At 43.8% G+C, this 21,585-nt stretch overlaps 1 long non-coding RNA gene across 1 annotated transcript; it reads right to left on the bottom strand.

The window, feature by feature from the left end:
* Positions 1–11,480: 11,480 nt before the first annotated feature.
* LOC135054553 (uncharacterized) lies at positions 11,481–21,450 on the bottom strand. Its single transcript, XR_010243529.1, has 2 exons — positions 21,122–21,450; positions 11,481–11,938 (listed from the first exon to the last, which is right to left on the bottom strand). It is a non-coding gene; the product is annotated as an uncharacterized LOC135054553 (long non-coding RNA).
* Between the last annotated feature and the right edge of the window lie 135 nt (positions 21,451–21,585).

Here is a 21,585-nt window from a genome sequence, read left to right as displayed (position 1 = left end):
CAGTCGTCTGCAGTACCTCATCGACTGGTCTGGTTATGGTACTGAGGAGAGAAGTTGGGTGAATTCATCAGATGTCCATGCTCCAAGGTTGGTCCGTGTCTTCCACAGAACTCATCCTTCCAAGCCACGTGGGGGTTCGGTGCCCACCCATAAAGGAGGGGGCACTGTCAGGAATCGACTCACCACAGCCACATCTGTCCGTTGGTGCGGACTCCGTCCGGGGTCCCTACGCTCTGCTGTCACCGGTCTCCCTGTCACCAGATGTCATCCTGGGCCTGGGAACGCTCCTGTTGTCAGCGGGCATGTGAGCACGCCGCGTTCCCGCCGGGCCGCGGCATGGGCGCCGCCATGACAGTCTCTCTCAGCCTGTAAGCGGCGGCCAATCCGGAGCTTGGCCGCACCTCCTTGTTTCACCTCAGCCAATACCCGAACTCCAGGGGGTATATCAGAAGCTGCAGGGTGAGCCTGAGGTTGTCCTGAACTTTGTGTCACTCCTGCGACTCATGTGCCTGGATCCTCCGTGCTCCTGGTTATCTTCCTGGATCCTCCAAGTTCCTGGTTACCTTCCTGTTCCTCTGTGTTCCTGGTTACCTCTCTGCATCTCCGTGGAACTACAAGCATCAGCAATCCTTGTGTTACTATCTGGCTCCATACCTTTCTACTGCTTCAGTGTGCTTCAGCCCTCAGCAGTAGAGACTCTCTCCAGGTGCATTTCATCACCTCACCTGTGAGCAGCTTGCTAGCTGCCTGTGCTTCATCATCTGCACTGTAAACTTTCACCAGAGTCTCCTGCATCTGCTACCAGGTTTGCTACATATATATTTCCATCTCTGCTGGCTCCACGTTTTAAATAACTCCGGTACCCATACCAGTGAACTCATTCATAACATTGTCATAATTCATTCTGCCATAGTCTTTCAGCTTCCACGCTGCACCAATATCATTTGCATTCCTTATTGTTTATTTCTGCTGCCTTACTGTGTGAACTTTTATGTTTAATAAAACATCATTGCGCCCATGCGCAGAAACATAATCCAGGCTCCTCACTTCTTCCCTCCTACCTCCACTGACCCACTAGCGCCCCCTCCGGGGACACAAGTAAAACCGAACCTGACAACCCTACACAAGTATTAGATCAAGCCATACAATACTCATGAACCCTTAACAGGGATACCCTGTTATCTATACACCCTAAGGGAGAAGGCCAATTAAATATTAATGAACCTATAGAAGACAATTAGGGGAACACCCTTATACAGGTACGAGGGATGCACTCTACTAACAATAAGAAACAGAAAAGTAAACGGAAAACAAAGACTCAAGATTATTTGGCGTTTAAATCCAAATATAACGTAAAAGCCAATAAAATATTGTATATTATTAAAGAAAACTACAAATTACTTTTCACTGACCCAGTTCTAAGCACTAGTTTGCCTAAGAACAGAGCCGGCCCTAACCAATGATAAAGCTAAATATTTATCGTATATAAAACACTTTAAGAGGTCTAAGAACACTGTACGCTATCTACGTAGGAAGTACCGTAAGGGTACGCAAGTTGCATAGCGATCGCTCAACTGTAGTCGAGACGCTCAAGCGTCACGTTCGCTTACGGCCCAGAGATCACAGGCAGGCACGCTATTGGCTGCCGACTAACGTAATGATTCGCTATAGCGTAGCGGACGCTCGGGACCACGAGGAGATCACCAGCGATGCAGACGCTCACAACGTTAAACCTTTATATCTATACCTTTAACAACGAAATATACAGTAAACCTTAGTGTGGTGATAACGTGTAAATGCAACCTGGTGTAACCTGATTAACTCACAAGCTGTTTGAGCGTCACCGACGCTCTGAGATTACTTAACACTATAAGGAATACACGGATACCTGGGCTTAGGGTCCAAAACCTATTATATATATTATGAGTATTATACTTGCAAAAGAATCACAGTACAAGTCATACACTACAATATAACATAGACTAACCAACCAGATAACTACACAGGAAATACAATACAATACAATTAAGGGAAAAATACAGGAGAAATAGAAGAGAGAGAGAGAGAGAGAGAGAAATGGCTCACAATAACAAGAAGACAAATATGATTGCAGAGAAAGCTTACACATGTGAGGAACAATCGCTGCGCAGTCAGACAATGCTGAGAATCTTTGTTTAGAAAGTACTTGAGCTTACCCATGCTGCCTGTCCCTATATACACAACACCCAGCAACACAATTGTCCCTACAATGCCGCATGGGGCAGAAGCTAGACTCCATTTTGGCAAAACTCCACTTGATTCCAAAGACTACACCACATGGCTGAAAGGGGGAGGGGAAAATACCCGGCAGCAGCCATTTTAGATTTGCAGGTCCAAACACATGGCACTCTCTACTACACCACAATCACATAGCAGAAAACACAAGCAAATGCTATGCTACAGATTGTCTACTGTTCCAATTCATCACAGACTTCACAGAGTATCAACAGAAACACCCAACAATCACACAACTGCCCAAACCTCGTTAACCTTAAGCCATTTGTATCTCCAAACTAATCTATGCCAATCAGCCATGAGATATTGAAATTAGGATACTTAGCCTTTCGTAAGGAGCCTGGTGATGATCCAGCCATGCTTGCTGTGTGTCAGGTAGCTGTGTGAGTGAGTGAGCCCTGTGATCTCCAGTGGGTATATCATACCCTCATTCCAGCTGTGGGGGTGTGTCAACAACAGGAAGTGTGTCTGTCCCTCATAGCATGTGAGCCAGCTGCATCAGTGGCCTTGGTTATGCAAAACAATGGATGATGACTAACACATTCCTGTCTTGTGGGAAGCTATTGTTTGGCGAATACTGTCCCACTGTCCACTCTCAGTTGAGACAATGACATCTCAGCAATCATTCTTCTGTATACAAATCCAGCCCCATTTCGTAAACACAGGTGTTGGCCCTCCTCATTGAGTCTCAAAGCTCAGTGTAATTAAAGGCTATTGTACTCTGTCTGCGGGAAAGATACTGATTCGGAATACAATTAATCTTCAATTACTATTCCTGTGCTTTAGCTATGCATATGAAGATGTGAAGCCCTCACAACATGCAAACTATTGTTTGGGGGATCTCTAAGGTCAAAGAGCCATTTGAGACCCACTGATACCTGTTGGACTCAGGGGAATATTAACTTATAAAATACATTATATGGTTGAATTATGTAACGATTGAGTCGCACGCTGGGCACACAGAAACTCTACCGTAAATGCGCATACAGTGCGCCTGCGGGTGCACGTAACAGCGGGTATGCGCACGCACGGGAGAGCGCACGCATGCGCAGCGCGGACATGTATGAGGTGCAAATATGGCAGTGTGCATAGTGATATTTTTCTGACTTTGACACCAATATGATGCCCTAGGCAAGATTTTGGCTGGTGCCCCCTAGCACCACCACTGGTTCCGCCTCTGACCTTGCACCTCTTTCCCAGCACCATCACTCCTCATCCATAGCAGTCCTTGTTTTGGGGGTTTTACCCCCTATATTTTAAATAGGAACAGTTCGCACATTTGGCGCACAGCCCAAAAAGGGGTGTGATTTTGATGGCAAGGGGTATGGCCACACAATAGTAACCCCAATTCCAATTACGCCTCTCAGTAGTGCAACTTTATTCACATTTGATCATGTGATAGTGTCCATAATTCATATTACATCCAACAGTAGTATCACTTTACCTTATAAACGTTATTCCTCACAGTAGAGCCCCTTATTCACATTACATCAAACTGAATTGCTCCTTATTCACATTACACCACACCCTATTGCTCTTTATTCACATGAGATGACACAGTAGTGCCCTTTCTATACGCTACGCCACATAGTAGAGCACCTTATACACATAATCCCACACATTAGTAATGCATTTACACACATTCCACACAGTAATGCCCCTTACACATGAGACACATTATTAATGTCCTTATAAACATAATGCGCCTTAAACATTATGACAACCTTTATTAATGCCCTTTTACACATAATGTCCCTTACACATATGCCGCACATTATTAATGCCCTTATGCAAATAATGACATGTATTGTGCCCCCTACACATTTGCTGCACATTATTAGTGCCCTTATACACATAATGACACACATACAGTAGTACCCTGTTACACATATGCTGCACATTATTAATGCACTTATACACGTAATGACATGTACAGTGCCCCTTACACATTTGCTGCACATTATTAGTGCCCTTATACACATAATGACACACATACAGTAGTACCCTGTTACACATATGCTGCACATTATTAATGCCCTTATACACATAATGACATGTACAGTGCCCCTTACACATTTGCTGCACATTATTAGTGCCCCTATACACATAATGACACACATACAGTAGTACCCTGTTACACATATGCTGCACATTATTAATGCATTTTTACATGACACACATAATGCTCCTTACACATATTCCAAACACTACTGCACAACCAACCCACTCACATGCACACAGCACTCACACTGCCACTAACACTGTGACCTCTGCCTCTACTTGGATACAGATGTGTCCTCACAAATCTTGCATCAATGCTAACGTCGGGCACCTTTTTTTTATGAAAATGCATCTTATATGCAATGCATTGGTATGTGGCCAGGATGCACAAGCAGCTTCTGCTGATTAAAATGATATGCTGCATGCCTATATACTGTGTGAGATTGTGGCTGTATCTGCATATGAAATGCTACACACAGAATATAGGCATGCCGCATATCATTTTAATCAGCAGAAGCTGCTGATGTCCCTAGGCATATCAAATGCCCTAGGCAATTGCCTAGTTTGCCTATAGCTATGGCCGGCTCTGCCTAAGAATCTAACCATTATCTTTAAAAAAGCAAGGAACCTGAAGAACATCTTGGCTCCTAGCTTCTTTAAAAGACATCCAGATAAAACTTCTAGAGTGGGACAACAGACTCTGTTGGGTCCTCAGGTTGTGGGATTCTATAGGTGCAACCACACTAGATGTACCACTTGTACACATGTAGCTAATAAAACCAACAGAGTTCTCTCCTCATGTTCCAAGCAGGAATATAAGATTGAAACCTTCATCAATTGTAATAGCCATTTTATCGTGTATTTGCTATGGTGTTCATGTCAATGGTGTTATGTGGGATGTACTACTAGAGCTCTGAAATTACGTTTCATGGCGCACAGGAGAAATCTAATAAACAGATATATGAACCACAGTGTCTCACGGCACTTTGTAGAAACACACGCAGGGAATCCTGCATACTTAGAATTAGTTGGCTTAGAACACGTTGCTATTACAAGTAGAGGAAGAGATCGGTTTAGAACACTGTCAGCAAGAAGCGGCTTGGATTCATAAATGACAGTCCCTGAAACCACAAGGCCTCAATGAGACGATTGATTTAGAATTTATATGAATATGTGGTCTTATATATGGAACATCCTGTTATGTATTTGTTTGTACTTTTACAGTATCCGTACCTTCTTTCTATATCTCTTTTCCAAAGTCCCTTGTTTCCTTCTTTATAAATTGCAGAATCCAGATGTGTGCCCTTGAGGTCTTTGGATTGGCATATTGAGCTAGGTCACATGTGGATGCAGCGCGGTATAAGAGCTCCTTATGTGCTATTGTAATGGGCTAGTGTTCTGGCTCTGGTTGTGTTTGGACAGGGCATGGCTCCTATATTGCTAGGGGTGTGCCCATCTAAATGCACGAATACTCCCTGAGCCTTAGACACTTTGGTCTATTCATGTAGTAGAAATCCTACGAGGTGTGGATGAAGAGATATATGAAGCTTATTCCCTGTTCTTTATTCCTGCCTTGTTATAGTTGTATTAACTGTATATAGTTGGATTGAGTCCATGTAGATATGGATAATAAACAGTATCACACACAATGAAACAGTGTATCTGTGAACATTAGGACTGAGCATACAGTTATCAGATACATTTATTTAGTTTATCATGTTGACCGATATATATTTTTTCATAAAAATAAAAGCAATAATTCTAAATGAAAAAATATATTTATTATGGAGTCATAGTATCTCTTAAATTGAGAGTTATGTCTCCATAAATATTTAAACATACTATTTGGATTTTGTTCCTTGATTGAACATGACACTTACCTGTGTATTAAAGACTCTCTCCCTTTAATTAACAAATAGGATGGGAGTAACATTTTTTCTGTGCAATCATTGTGCATTTTTTTTGTATGATTTTATAAGTTGAGTTGTTCTGTCTGCATGATATGTACTTACACCTATTCATATTTACATTATTTTATTTATGTCACAGGTTCTCAAACTCGGTCCTCAGGACCCCACACAGTACATATTTTGCAGGTCTCCTCACAGAATTGCAAGTGAAATAATTAGCTCCACCTGTGGACCTTTTAAAATGTTTAAGTAATTAATACACCTGTGCACTTGCTGGGTTACCTGCAAAATATGCACCGTGTGGGGTCCTGAGGACCGAGTTTGAGAACCACTGATTTATGTTATATGCTTAAGCAATTGTATTTGGATATATGTGAGAAACTGTGAGAGTTACTTATACACACAGCTGAGCCTTGTCCATATTAAGAACACCTGTTATTAATGCTAATTATGGGAGGATATAAGGACACATTGTGGGAGGCTCATGAACTGAATTCTGCCTCCTGACGAAGCTGCCCCTAGTGCGGAGAAACGCGTTGAGGAAACAGAGGGGAGATCCCTGGAGTGACACAGCACAGCCTGTACCACAGCGGCTGCATGGGCCAGCTAGCTACACCAGCAAGCTTTTGTTTCTTTTATAGCGGCTTTGGAGAACAGTGGACCAGCTATACATGTTCATATAGCTGCGGTCAGCAGCTTATTGCAATATAAACAGCTGCTTTCACAGACGTCAATAGAGCTTGGTAACATCGCTGGACCTTTCACCAGTTACCAGTTTATGCAGCTTCCTGCAAATTTGCACCCGCAGTTCCCACACCAACAGATACTTACAGCGGCTGGATCCACTGTCTGATACCAGCAATTACTTGTGACGGCTCTCTACGTATCTGTGGCCGGAGCATGCTCATCAAGTGGCTGGTTCCAGCGGTCGCCTTGCCGCAATAGGACCATTACCTACCACCTACACACCTTCGGCATAGAGACTGACTGTAACATTACTGAGAGTCTCCGCCTGCTACAGGAACTGGTGGTAATTATATGTATCTGTCCTATATGTTCAACTCCAGGGACTCTCAATACTACGTATGGATGTGATATATTGTATCACTATATATCAAGAGTATTTTCTGATCACTATTACCATTTTTTAACTGTGTTGTTTTAATGTTTTGTAAATGTGGAATAAAATGTTTTATTTTTAATTGATTGTTCCTGTTGTCAAGTGCCTACCAGGTATATAATTCTGATCACTATTACCATTTAGCATGGGAGGTAATGATCCTGGTTGATTTTGGTAATGTTTGGAGAGTGCACCTGCATTCTTTTTTTTTCTGTGTGGCACTACAAGTCTCAGCATGGTAGCACCTCATATTTAGTTAGGGTGTGCAGTTCAGGGTCCCCTGCCCTTTATATTCTACATTGTGTGCATGTATAGTATGTACAGTTGATGGTGGAGACTCCTTCAGTCGGGATTGGCACCCCTCCTACCTACCTACCACTGAGTGTTTTAAATTATGAACCCTTGCATTTGCAGAATGTATATTGAACAAGGCATTAATAATGGTAAGACCTGAATACATTTATATAGAGTGTCAGTAATGAGGATGAGTTTGAGGTGTGGGACCCTCTGGGTTGGTGTGGCCAGGCTGCTTCATGGCATCACAATGTAACCCTTAATTTAGTACTTTACAGCAACCTATTTGTTTTTTTATCATTTTTAACACATGTATTATTATCTGTCATCCATGTAACACTCTTCATGCATAGCAGCTGCTCTCTGCACCCTCTAACACTTTACTTGATATCTCTCTCTAGTGTGGTGCCTTAGTATGGTTTGGCTGAGTGGTTTGCCCTGGACTTGAACCTTTATAATGTTTGGAACCTACCTGATGATATTTACTGGATGTGGTGGGTAGGCCCATTCTTTTGGCCAAAATCATGCAAATAACCTCACATTTACTTGATGTTAAACTGCAAAATGTATTACAATTATTCTGATAAAAAAAAAAAAAAAAACTGAATAACCCCTTGCGCTAATTAATTGAAGGCAACATGACATGAAAACACACAAGTTAATTAATTAAGATAATTTTAATGTCTATAAAATCAATCATATATGAGTTAACTAGACACAATCATAAAAAATTGAATTAATTAGTATGCGCATACAAATAAAAAAGCTAAATGCTAAACCTACTATTTGAGCATAAGAGGTGGATCATATAGCTACTTGTGACCACAAAGGACTGATTCAATAATCATAGGTTGACAATGTCCTAAATTTTCTTCTCAAAATAGGACAGTCCCATTAGATGTGCTCATATAAATTTGTTTCGGTAAATACCAAATGTTAGGTTGAACCAAATAATCAAATGTGGATGGTTCTTTTACATGTGATAAAGTTATCCAGACAACATGGAGGAAATTTGTATATCACCTGGGGCTTGGTGCACAGCAAGCACCTGTAGAAGAAAGCTCCCGTCTGCCACAATCCGTGAGTGGCGTACTCCGTCTCCCACTGTGTCAGGTTCTCATGCACACACCTTATATCGCTTTGAGAGGTAGAGGTTGGTCCGGCTCCCGGAGCTCTGCGCACTGCAGGCGCTGATCAGATGGTTTTGCTCCCGTCTTTAAGCCGCCGCATATAGCGTCCTCCCGTCTCCCGTTTAATAGTCTCGAGCAGCGTTGCACATCAATAAGGACCTAGATGCAATGTCCACTGGGTCACAAAAGGGCACCTTCACTGACGCGTTTCGCTTCTAATTGAAGCTTCCTCATAGAGTAAATTACTCTATGAGGAAGCTTCAATTAGAAGCGAAACAATAGTAGGTTTAGCATTTAGCTTTTTTATTTGTATGCGCATACTAATTAATTCAATTTTTTATGATTGTGTCTAGTTAACTCATATATGATTGATTTTATAGACATTAAAATTATCTTAATTAATTAACTTGTGTGTTTTCATGTCATGTTGCCTTCAATTAATTAGCGCAAGGGGTTATTCAGTTTTGTTTTTGGTACACCTGGTTTCAATCAGGTGAGATTGTGTTGGCCACATCCACAGGCCACTATACCCTGTTTGCGGCTATTCAGATTGTATGAGTTGCGTGAGCAAGTTTAGATTGTCTTGTGTGGATTAGGTGTGAGTATAGATCTAGACACCCATCCACAACTGTTTTAACATAATTATTAATAGCGCCAGACACTAGTATTAGTATTTTGAATTATTCTGATTAGTAATGTTTGGAGAGTGCACTTGCGTTCTTTTTTCTAGGTAAGGAGATTAGCCTTATATATTGCTAGGGCGACCTCCTTTTATTAGGAGAATTCAGACTAGACATTGTGCAAATGACGTGATGGTCGTCTGGATTTCCCTTCTTCCCCAGAACAAGTGATATAGTGCGTACACACTGTGCAATCCTTCAAATGACCGAATGATACATCTTGCATTGTTTGGTCATTTGATCAGTAACAATATACGTCTGGTTGGCCGTACACACTACACGATTTGCACATAACCATTAAAGATAACTTCTGATCTGCTTGCACTGCATGGCATGTCTGTGGGTAGTGGCACAGCCTCCACCACTCACAATACCTAGAAAATATAAGATACAGTATACAGTCACACTGTAGAAGAAGCAAGCAGGGCAATGATAATGACCACCCCATTTCTGCTGCCACAAAAATGCATACAAGAGTCATGTGACCCAGTTTAAGCACCATAAATACTTTTATTATAACCAATAATAAACTTCTATCCTGTTATCTGATGTTACTTTAGCTTTATTGGGGGGTACAGGCAGATTTACCCAAATTTCACTTTTCACTGCCGGCAACGATTTTGCAGTAATCCTATTTTCGTGAATTTGCAATTCAATAAATGAATCGCGGGAGCGTAAAAAAGCTATGAGAAGAGAAATCATTGTAAATTATGTGGCTAATTGAATTCCTCCCTATAAGTTAAATTATTTATTATTCCATTTTACAATGGATACTCATTACTCATTTCATGAGACATTATAAATAATATACACATTTACATTGTTAGTTAAGGTATTAGAGGTGAGAATGTATACAAAAAAAGCATTAATGGTATTAATTAGGGGAGGTACATAGGTAACATGTTTCTTAGGATTGTTTAAAAATGTTTTTACAAAATTTAATATCATATCTCTAACATGAATTTTCTTATACAATTTGGGTTTACAAAAACAAAACAGAAGAGATTAGATATTAAAATAATTTCAATTGTTTAGATAATGGGTTTGATATGGGTGTAATTAGGGAAGTAACATTGGTAAAGTGGATTTGATGTTTAACAGTGATGTTTCTATCATTCTTGTATAACATTTCTAGATTGCAAACATCATTACACACTCAATCGCAGGTGTGTGTGTCTCACGGCGACACAAGGCCTGAATATAGATAGTAAGCCGAATACTTTCCTTTAATCCACTAATGCAGGCATGTCCAAACTGCGGCCCTCCAGCTGTTGAGAAACTAGACATCCCAGCATGCCCTGACACAGCTTTAGCATTTTCTGACAGCAAAACTGTGTCAGGTCATGCTGGGATATGTAGTTTCACAACAGCTGGAGGGCCGCAGTTTGGACATGCCTGCCCTAAAGGATACTGCAATCCACATACATCATTTGAGAAATGGAACCTTAACACTTACACTCAGCAACACCAAATTTTCAGTTTACTTATTTCATTATATTGTTCCGTCTTTATTTATTTTGAACTTCAATTTTATTTTTATATTTTCACTACCTTATTTTTTCATTCATTACTTCAATTTTATTTTTCATTTAATCTTTATTACTTTTATTTTGTCTTTATTTTTATTTATATTGTTTACTTTTTTATTTTTCTCTGTACTTTTCTTTTTTTTCATTTTTATTTATCTTTCACTCATTTCCACCACCTATCCACCACGCCCATAGGTGGTGGAAACGAGTGAAAGATAAATAAATGTTTCCTCAGTGTCATCATTCTTCTCCCTTTTTTCCATTCTTTTGCTTCATTTCTCCCATCTACTTTTATCTTTCCTTAAAAGCATATCACAACATTATCAGGAAAATGAGGCCGCCGACGAATTTTACTCCTGGTTCCGGGCATTTCTGGTATTTTCAATAAAGTTTTTTTTTACCCATTTAAAGAATGACCTGCAAGTAAAAAGCATCCTTGAAAAAGATTTGAAATGTGTTGGTGAAACAGAGGAGTGGGAACAGCAGCAAAGATATAACTGAAGACACGCTGCTCAGCTAGATACAATGACACATCAATATAATAAAACAAAAATTAACAATTTATTAATACAAACATATGGCCATATATTAAAAACACCTCACATCATACCATAGTCTTTAAATACTTTTTATAAATATATTGGAAAAAGACGATACCCGCAATTAGATATTAGTTCAAAGAATTCCAAAACAGCACTATATGCAACCTCCGAGTCCCGAATTCCCATATGTAGCGTGGGTACCGATAATCACGGGAACAGGTGTATGCAGGAGGTATCCTGTAACGCGTTTCCCCGCCTCTCGCTGTGAGTAATAAGCGGCTTCCTCAGACAGTAAGGATATTGTACTGCCCAGGATTTGCTTTTAAACCCTGCTTTTTAATTGATGCCTTTAAACAATGCACACCTGTAGTGCTCTTTAGCCTCTTCCGACTTGCATTCCATTGGTCAGACATCCACGTTCCAGCGGCTGCGGCTACCAGCGTTCCTTTGCTCCAAATCTATATACCAACAGTTCTTATTAGTGTTATTAATACTAATAATATTAGCGCTAATCAGTACTCTTATATAGGTTACTTTCTATTCTAACGGTTAATATATTATCTCCATTGACAACTTCACAACAAATATAAAAACATAATAGTTAATTATAATATAATAATTTTCCTAACATAAATAATATATAGATATAAAAAAGACATTGTCAGAGTCGGTTTAGTTTGTGTCCCCGGAGGGGGCGCTAGTGGGTCAGTGGAGGTAGGAGGAATGAAGTGAGGAGGCAGGATTGGATTTCTGCGCATGTGCACAATGTAGTTTTATTAACAACGAAAAGTCCAGATAATAATGCAGCAGAAAATAAACAAATGAAATGCAATGGTAATGGCAATGGTAATGGCAATGATAGGAATACAGCTTGGGAGCTGAAAGTCTATGGTAGAGTATGGTATGCAGATATGAACCGGAATAGTTAAAATGTGGAGCCAGCATTGGTGGAAATAATGGTAGCAAACCTGGTAGCAGAGCAGGAGACGTGATGTTAAATGTCCACTGTGCTGTTGGAAATGCACAGGCAGCCTGCAGGCTGAATCACAGGTGAGATGACGGAATGCACCTGGAGAGAGAGTCTCTACTGCTGAAGGCTGGAGCACACTGCAGATGATGGAGGTGAAGCCAGAGGTATTGCTGTAGTGCTGGTGCTTGTAGATCCACGGAGGTAACAGAGGTACAGGAGAATATCCAGGAACACTGAGGATCTGGAGAATATCCAGGAACACAGAGGACCAGGAGAATATCCAGGAACACGGAGGAACAGGAGAGCAGGTCCAGACACACGGGTCGCAGGAGTGACACAAAGTTCAGGACAACCACTGACTCACCCTGCAGCTCCTGATATACCCCCTGACCGGCAGGTATTGGCTGGAGTGAGACAAGGGGGTGCGGCCAAGCTTCGGATTGGCTGCCGCACTTACACTGGAGAATACAGTCATGGCGGCGCCCATGCCGCGGCCCGGCAGGGACGCGGCGCGCTCACATGCCCGTTGACTCCAGGAGCGCTCCCAGGCCTGAGATGACATCCAAGAGCAGGGCGACAGACGACAGCGACATGCAGTGACCCCGGACGGAGTCCGCACCGGCGGACAGACATAACAGCGGTGAGTCGATTTCTGACAGTACCCCCTCCCTTATGGGTGGGCACCGAACACCCACGTGGCTTGGAAGGATGAGACCTGTGGAAAACACGGACCAACCTGGGAGCGTGGACATCAGCAGAATTCACCCAACTCCTCTCCTTAGGACCGTAGCCGGCCCAGTCGATGAGATATTGCAGACGACCATACCGGTAACGGGAGTCCAGAATCTTCTCTATCTCGAACTCTATGCCCCGCTGAGTTGGAATTCTGGGGCCAGCTGGAAGAGCTCTTTGGAAGCGATTCAGGACTAATGGTCTGAGGAGAGAGACATGGAAAGCATTAGGAATTCGCAAGGAAGGGGGTAATTTGAGCTTGTAAGCCACAGGACTAAGAACTCTTTCAATGGAGAAAGGACCGATGAAGCGTGGTGCAAACTTCATCGAAGGCACTTTAAGACGAAGGTTCCGGGTGGAAAGCCAAATTTTGTCACCAGGTTTCAGGCTGGGAACTGCACGTCTTTTGCGGTCGGCAAAGAACTTGTACCGGGCAGAAGCCTTTTTGAGTGAAGTATGAATCTTCCTCCAAATTGACGAGAACTGACTGAGGACAGTAGTGGCAGCAGGAACATCGATGCTAGGAAGGTCTTGAAAATCAGGAACACGTGGATGTTGCCCATAAACAGCGAAGAACGGAGTAGTTTCAGTAGCTGTATGGTAGCGAAAATTGTGAGCGAATTCAGCCCACGGGAGCAAATCCACCCAGTCATCTTGGGAAGATGATATGTACAGTCTCAGAAAAGTTTCCAACTCCTGGTTTACCCTCTCTGTCTGCCCATTCGTCTGAGGATGATAAGCTGACGAGAACTTGAGATGGACCTGCATGGCAGAACAGAGAGCTCTCCAAAACCTTGCCACAAACTGAACTCCACGGTCAGATATTATTTCAGTGGGTAGTCCATGTAAACGGAAAATCTCCCGTAGGAAGATTTGAGCCAGTTTTGGAGCGGAAGGAAGTCCTTGGAGTGGAACAAAATGAGCCATTTTGGTAAATCTGTCGACCACTACCCAGATGGTATTGAATCCTTGGGAGGAGGGAAGGTCAGAGATGAAATCCATAGACAGATGTGACCAAGGATGGCTGGGAATGGATAATGGCTGTAACTGACCTGCTGGAGACTGACGAGGAGTCTTGTGCTGGACACATTTAGGACAAGACGCCACAAAGTCTTTGATGTCGACTTTCATCTTCGGCCACCAGTATGTCTCGGAGAGAAATTTAAAAGTCTTTAGGACACCAGGATGCCCAGTAAATTTAGACTGATGAGCCCAAGACAGCAACTTAGAACGGAGTTCAGGAGCAACAAAAGTCTTACCAGGAGGCGGAGCTGGAGAAACTTGTGATGAGGCAAATGCAACAGGATTCAGGATGGAGCGTGGTACTGGATCAGACATCTCGTCCTTGGATTCCATGGATCGAGACAAGGCATCTGCTTTGGTATTCTGAGAACCTGGGCGGAAATGGAGCTTAAAATTAAAACGGGAGAAGAACATAGCCCATCGGGACTGGCGAGGATTAAGGCACTGAGCTGCCTTCAAATAGAGCAGGTTTTTATGATCCGTATAGATGTTAAATGGAAACTTCGCCCCTTCCAGGAGATACCTCCATTCCTCAAGGGCCAGTTTAATCGCCAGGAGCTCTTGATCTCCGATGGAATAATTAACTTCTGCAGGAAGAAATTTGCGGGAAAAGAATCCACAGGGATGAATCTTCCCGTCAGCTCCAATCTGAGAGAGAACAGCTCTCACTCCTACTGTGGAAGCATCCACCTCCAACTCGAATGGCTTATTAACATCGGGCTGTAACAAAACTGGGGCGGTCATAAAAGCCATCTTGATTTTTTGAAACGCAGCCAGGGCATCTTCTGACCAGTTGGAATGATCTGCCCCTTTTCGAGTTAGGCTAGTAATAGGAGCAATGAGAGTTGAAAAGCCTCGGATGAATTTCCTATAATAATTGGCGAAGCCCAGGAATCGTTCAATGGACTTGAGAGTATTCGGAATGGACCAATTGGCAATAGCTTCCAATTTTGCCGGGTCCATCTGGAGATCCGATCCAGAAATTATATACCCCAGGAAGGGTATGGAGGCAACTTCAAAGATACACTTGGATAATTTGCCGTAGAGATGGTTCTCACGAAGACGGAGGACTTCACGGACTTGGAGACGATGAGAAGAGAGGTCTTGAGAGAAGATGAGGATATCGTCCAGGTAAACTACGAGATATTTGTACAGAACATCACGGAAGATTTCGTTAACAAAGTGCTGGAACACTGCTGGGGCATTGCTCAACCCGAATGGCATTACCAGGTACTCGTAATGGCCATCCCGAGTATTGAAAGCCGTCTTCCATTCATCACCGCTGCGGATTCTGATGAGATTATAGGCACCGCGGAGATCTAACTTGGTGAAGATGCGGGCTCCTTTGACTCTATCAAATAACTCGGTAATAAGAGGTAACGGGTAGCTGTTCTTACTGGTAATATCATTAAGTCCCCGGTAGTCAATGCATGGACGTAGTCCTCCATCTTTTTTTTTAACAAAAAAGAAACCCGCCCCAGCAGGTGAAGATGAGGGACGGATGAATCCTTTCTGTAGGTTTTCTTTGATGTATTCGCTCATCGCCTCGGTTTCAGGAACAGATAACGGGTAGGTGCGCCCCCTAGGTGGTTTCTTGCCAGGAATGAGGTCGATGGGGCAATCCCACTCTCTATGGGGCGGCAGGACATCAGCGGCCTTTTCACTGAAGACGTCCGAGAAATCTTGGTAGGCCATAGGAATAGTAGACTGGGTCTTAATTTCAGAAGACTTTACAGGAACAACTTGGGCTAAACAAGACTGACGGCAATGTGAACCCCAAGCGGCTAGTTGTAACGTAGCCCAATCAATCTGCGGGTTATGTAGCTGGAGCCAGGGCATACCTAACACAATCTCCTGAGTTGCCTGAGGAATAACTAAAAACTTTATTAACTCAGAATGCAGGAACCCAACCCCCAGTATCACTGGCCTCGTTTGTTGAGTGATATACCCCTTAGAAATACGACTACCATCTACTGCCGTGATGTAGACTGGACATGGAAGTTCATAGACCGGCAGATGAAACTTGTCTACCGCAGCTTGAGTGATGAAATTCCCCGCTGCACCACAGTCTACCAACGCAGTTGCAGATTGGAGTCCAGCCACCGTCTCTAAGGTCACAGGAAGAATGAGATCTTGGGTTGAAGGAGCTTGCCTGAAAGATCCCAACTTGACTCCTCCCTTACAAGTCAGGATCTGGCGTTTCCCGAACGCACTAGACAAGAATTAATTTGGTGACCTACTGCCGCACAATAAAGACACAGTCTCTCACGAAGTCTCCTTGACCGCTCCTCAGAAGTTAAGCGGGACCTATTAATTTGCATAGGCTCATCAGAAGGTGGAGGCTGAAACTGTACAGGAGGTACCATTCTTGGTTTGCGACACTCAGCACGAGCACGCTCACTATTGCGTTCGCGGATGCGAGAGTCCAACTTGATACATAGGGAGATTAACTCCGGTAATTGCTCAGGGATATCACGGGTTGCCGGCTCATCTTTAATCCGTTCCGAGAGTCCATGCCAGAAGGCTGCTACCAAGGCTTGGTTATTCCACTGAATCTCTGCGGCTAACGTCTGGAACTGGATGACGTATTGGCCCATACTGCGAGTCCCTTGACGGAGCTGGAGAAGATCAGCGGAGGCTGATGTTGCACGACCCGGTTCATCAAAGATGCGTCTAAAGATGGACACAAACTCGGCATAGTTGTTCATGAACGGGTCAGCACGTTCCCACAGAGGAGACACCCAACTCAGGGCTGATCCAGAGAGCAGTGAAATGATATAAGCAACCTTGGATCTTGGCGTGGGAAAATTGTGAGGTAAAAGTTCAAACTGGACTTCACATTGGTTGAGGAACCCACAACATAACTTCGGACTGCCATCATACCTGCTAGGCACAGGCAGGTGCAAGCGAGACACTGAAGTAGATGCAGCCGGAGAAGAAGAACCCCCAACACTTGCATGTGCAGGGGTAACAGGAACTGGAGGTGCAGGCACACTTAGCAGAGATTGTTGTAACGTATCAATCCGGGAGGACATCCCTTGCAGAAACTGGAATATCTGCTGCTGCACAGCCTCTTGTCCATCCAAACGGGAGACCAGATTTTGTAAGGCCCCTGACCCCACACTCTGACCACCGTCCGAGTCCATCGTTCCTGAACTTACTGTCAGAGTCGGTTTAGTTTGTGTCCCCGGAGGGGGCGCTAGTGGGTCAGTGGAGGTAGGAGGAATGAAGTGAGGAGGCAGGATTGGATTTCTGCGCATGTGCACAATGTAGTTTTATTAACAACGAAAAGTCCAGATAATAATGCAGCAGAAAATAAACAAATGAAATGCAATGGTAATGGCAATGGTAATGGCAATGATAGGAATACAGCTTGGGAGCTGAAAGTCTATGGTAGAGTATGGTATGCAGATATGAACCGGAATAGTTAAAATGTGGAGCCAGCAGAGGTGGAAATAATGGTAGCAAACCTGGTAGCAGAGCAGGAGACGTGATGTTAAATGTCCACTGTGCTGTTGGAAATGCACAGGCAGCCTGCAGGCTGAATCACAGGTGAGATGACGGAATGCACCTGGAGAGAGAGTCTCTACTGATGAAGGCTGGAGCACACTGCAGATGATGGAGGTGAAGCCAGAGGTATTGCTGTAGTGCTGGTGCTTGTAGTTCCACGGAGGTAACAGAGGTACAGGAGAATATCCAGGAACACGGAGGATCAGGAGAATATCCAGGAACACGGAGGACCAGGAGAATATCCAGGAACACGGAGGAACAGGAGAGCAGGTCCAGACACACGGGTCGCAGGAGTGACACAAAGTTCAGGACAACCACTGACTCACCCTGCAGCTCCTGATATACCCCCTGACCGGCAGGTATTGGCTGGAGTGAGACAAGGGGGTGCGGCCAAGCTTCGGATTGGCTGCCGCACTTACATTGGAGAATACTGTGATGGCGGCGCCCATGCCGCGGCCCGGCAGGGACGCGGCGCGCTCACACGCCCGTTGACTCCAGCCGCGCTCCCAGGCCTGAGATGACATCCAAGAGCAGGGCGACAGACAACATCGACATGCAGTGACCCCGGACGGAGTCCGCACCGGCGGACAGACATAACAGCGGTGAGTCGATTCCTGACAGACATCATAGGATATATATATATATATATATATATAGTGGTGCCAGGATGGGTGCTGGTACCGGCTTCCTAAGCAGAGGTGACATGAGGACAGATGTGGCAGAGAGTATCCCAGTAATGACAGCCATGTGTCTGCAGTGAAAGCAGGGAGCAGGAGTTGCTGTTGGAAGAGCCGACTTCAGTGACAGGACTGAGAGAGAGCAACCACTGGCCACCAATAGGAGAGTGCAGAGCGGAGTCGGGGGGAGTGGCTACAGGCCACATCAGCATGAGCAGCTGAAACAGAATGAAAAGCTGGAGGGTGAGACCTAAGCAAGCACACTGCACCCCTCACTGGTAACTAGAGTCTAGGGATAAGACTGGCACTACTTCATATCCCAAGCAAGGTCAGCCATTCTGCATATACATATATTCTGTCTTCCTGCCAACCTCCATGAGTAGATGAAGTTCATTCTATAGCTGCTACACTTAATGCTTAGCAAACCAACGCCACCTACTGGCCACATGCGGCATGGCTTGATAGTGGTTGTCTCTCTAAGCTACAAGGCTCAGCAATGACACAGATACTAGGCCAGTGGTTCTCAAATTGTGTGCTGTGTGCCGGATACTCAAGGGCGCCATGATTAAAAAAAGGTTTGGGAACCACTGGACTCGGCTAATAGCCATAACCCTTAACAGTGCGGTAGTGGTGGCAGCACATAACCCTGCCTGTGCCGCATTCAGATAGGAAGATATCGGCAACTGCATTAGTGCATAGCACTAGAACTATAGATATTGATATAATTGCAGTTAGCTTCTAATTATCACAGACTGTAGTAGAGGATTTGTGAATTAGAATTGTTTTTCTAAAGCATTTGGTTACATTACAACACGTTAAGTGTTGGCAGAGTGTACTGGGCTATCTGGTGCAGTGACGTCAGTCCACACACTTGAAGACTTAAACAGTAATGCAGGTTTATTTAGTGTACACAGGTGACCCAGATGTAACACTGATAGCGGTAATCAGGAGCCCAGATATCACACAAGGTAACAGCATTAGATAGTGGTACTTATCAGGAGGTGTCTGTGGTGGTGAAGCATGGAGGACTGCACAGCCGTGCAGTCTGACTCCCACTGCAGAGAAGATGATGCATGCACTGGAACACTGAGTCTCTGTAGCTGATATCTGCTCCCAGTCTCAGCTCTGCACACTTGTACACACAGGACTCTGTCTCTCAGTCTCTCTGTGTGTCACACTCTCCCTGACATGGAGGAACAGGAACTTACATCATATGACTCCGCCTCCAAGTGACTCCTGGCACTAGAGCTCTAACACTAGGGGATGCACCCATAGACTAATACACAGAAGGAGACAGGCACAGAGCACACCATATCCTAACATTAAGTCCTTAAGATCCCGACCGGCGGTAGACTAACTACATCCCATAAGAGACTTATGGCTAGAGTTCCATCCCAGTTATGGAGAAATTGTTGTAGCATTTTGCAGTGAGAACCACAAGGATATCATTACTACTGAAAGCTACCACTGATATCAGATCGGAGAGTTATGTTTAATACGAAGAGATTGGGATCCGGATTGAAAGTCGACAGTAACAAGGTTGACAATGTCTAGGTCGACCACTATTGGTCGACAGTAACTAGGTCGACAGGGTCAAAAGGTCGACAGGGTTAAAAGGTCGACATGGTCTAGGTCGACAGGTCAAAAGGTCGACATTAGTTTTTCACAATTTTTTTCTTTTTTTTAACCTTTTCATACTTAACGATCCACGTGGACTACGATTGGAACTGTAATCTGTGCCGAGCGAAGCGGTAGCGGAGCGAAGGCACCATGCCCGAAGCATGGTGAGCGAAGCGAGCCTTGCGAGGGGACGTGGTTCACTAATTGAGGTTCCCGGTCACTCTACGAAGAAAACAACACCAAAATAACATTAAAAACTCATGTCGACCTTTTGACCTGTCGACCTAGAACATGTCGACCTTTTGACCCTGTCGACCTAGTTACTGTCGACCAATAGTGGTCGACCTAGACATTGTCGACCTAGTTACTGTCGACTTTCAATACCACACCCAAGAGAACTGACCCTGATTTCTGAGACAATAATCACTACATCTTTAAGCTTTAAAGAATTACAAGCTACAGGCATATTGTTACCAGATGAGTCAATGGAAGGAGAATATTACTGTAAGAGTAGTAATCACCCTTTACTCAAGGAGAAGTGATTCAATTTATAGCGACCGGGACAAATATATTGGATGTCAATATAAAAGCCCCAACTGTGCACCAACGACACTGCGGGGAACTAAAACACACTGGGTACCCAGGCTTATTTATAGCGTTAGTATTACATGCACTAGAGATCGTATTTACTATAGTAATGTAAGTTTCCATACAAGTTACATATTGTACCAATTGTGGCTAGTGTGTGCCTAGACAACCTTTATATATATTTATGTATATTACTTTCAGTATACTTACCTGCGGACTAAACATGCATGTGTATTCTTGGAGGGAGAGAGAGAAGTCAGGTTTAATGGTATACCAACCTAATATAATTTATATTTAAAGCATACTGTATATGAGGGTGTTAAATATGAATATTACACACCTACATGTAGGAGAATATTAGATTATCTACAGAATCGGGCTTACCCAAGCAACGCCCATGGACTAATTACAGCTTGGATGGAGGTACTTATGTATTAATTACCCATAGGTGGTAAGAGGGGGTTACATTATAACAACACAGGACGATTCTTTTGTATAGAAAGACAATACACGCCGCTCACCCTGTATAATAATAACAAGACACCACCGGCCTCTCCTCTTGTACAGCAGAATGCCACAGGTTTCTCCCCCCTGTATAATAGGACAACACAGGTCGCTCCAGTTGTATAATAGGATGTCACAGGCCACTCCCCCTGTATAGTTGGACACCGCAAGCCTCTCCATCTGTAAAGTAGTATGTCACATGCTGCCCCCCTGTATAATTGGACAACATAGGCCGCTCCCCCTGTAGTACAGCAACCTGACACCAGAGCTGCTCAGCCTATAGAATAATAATAATAATATCATTGCCTGCTGCCAGACACAGCAATGGCTGCTCTCTGCTCCTGCTGCCTTGTGGGAATGATAGAAGGAAGGCGGAGCTCAGACCAGGGGAAAATGGCCGCCGCTCCTGACGTCATTACACGGCCAGGGAACCTATTGCTGCTACAGCTGCCGGATCAGTCTACAGGAAAATGGCCGCCGG

Source organism: Pseudophryne corroboree, chromosome 3 (assembly GCF_028390025.1).
Source record: "Pseudophryne corroboree isolate aPseCor3 chromosome 3, aPseCor3.hap2, whole genome shotgun sequence".
Lineage (NCBI taxonomy): Eukaryota > Metazoa > Chordata > Amphibia > Anura > Myobatrachidae > Pseudophryne > Pseudophryne corroboree.
Note: the sequence above shows the minus strand (reverse complement) of the source record. Positions and strands in the feature narration are given on the sequence as shown.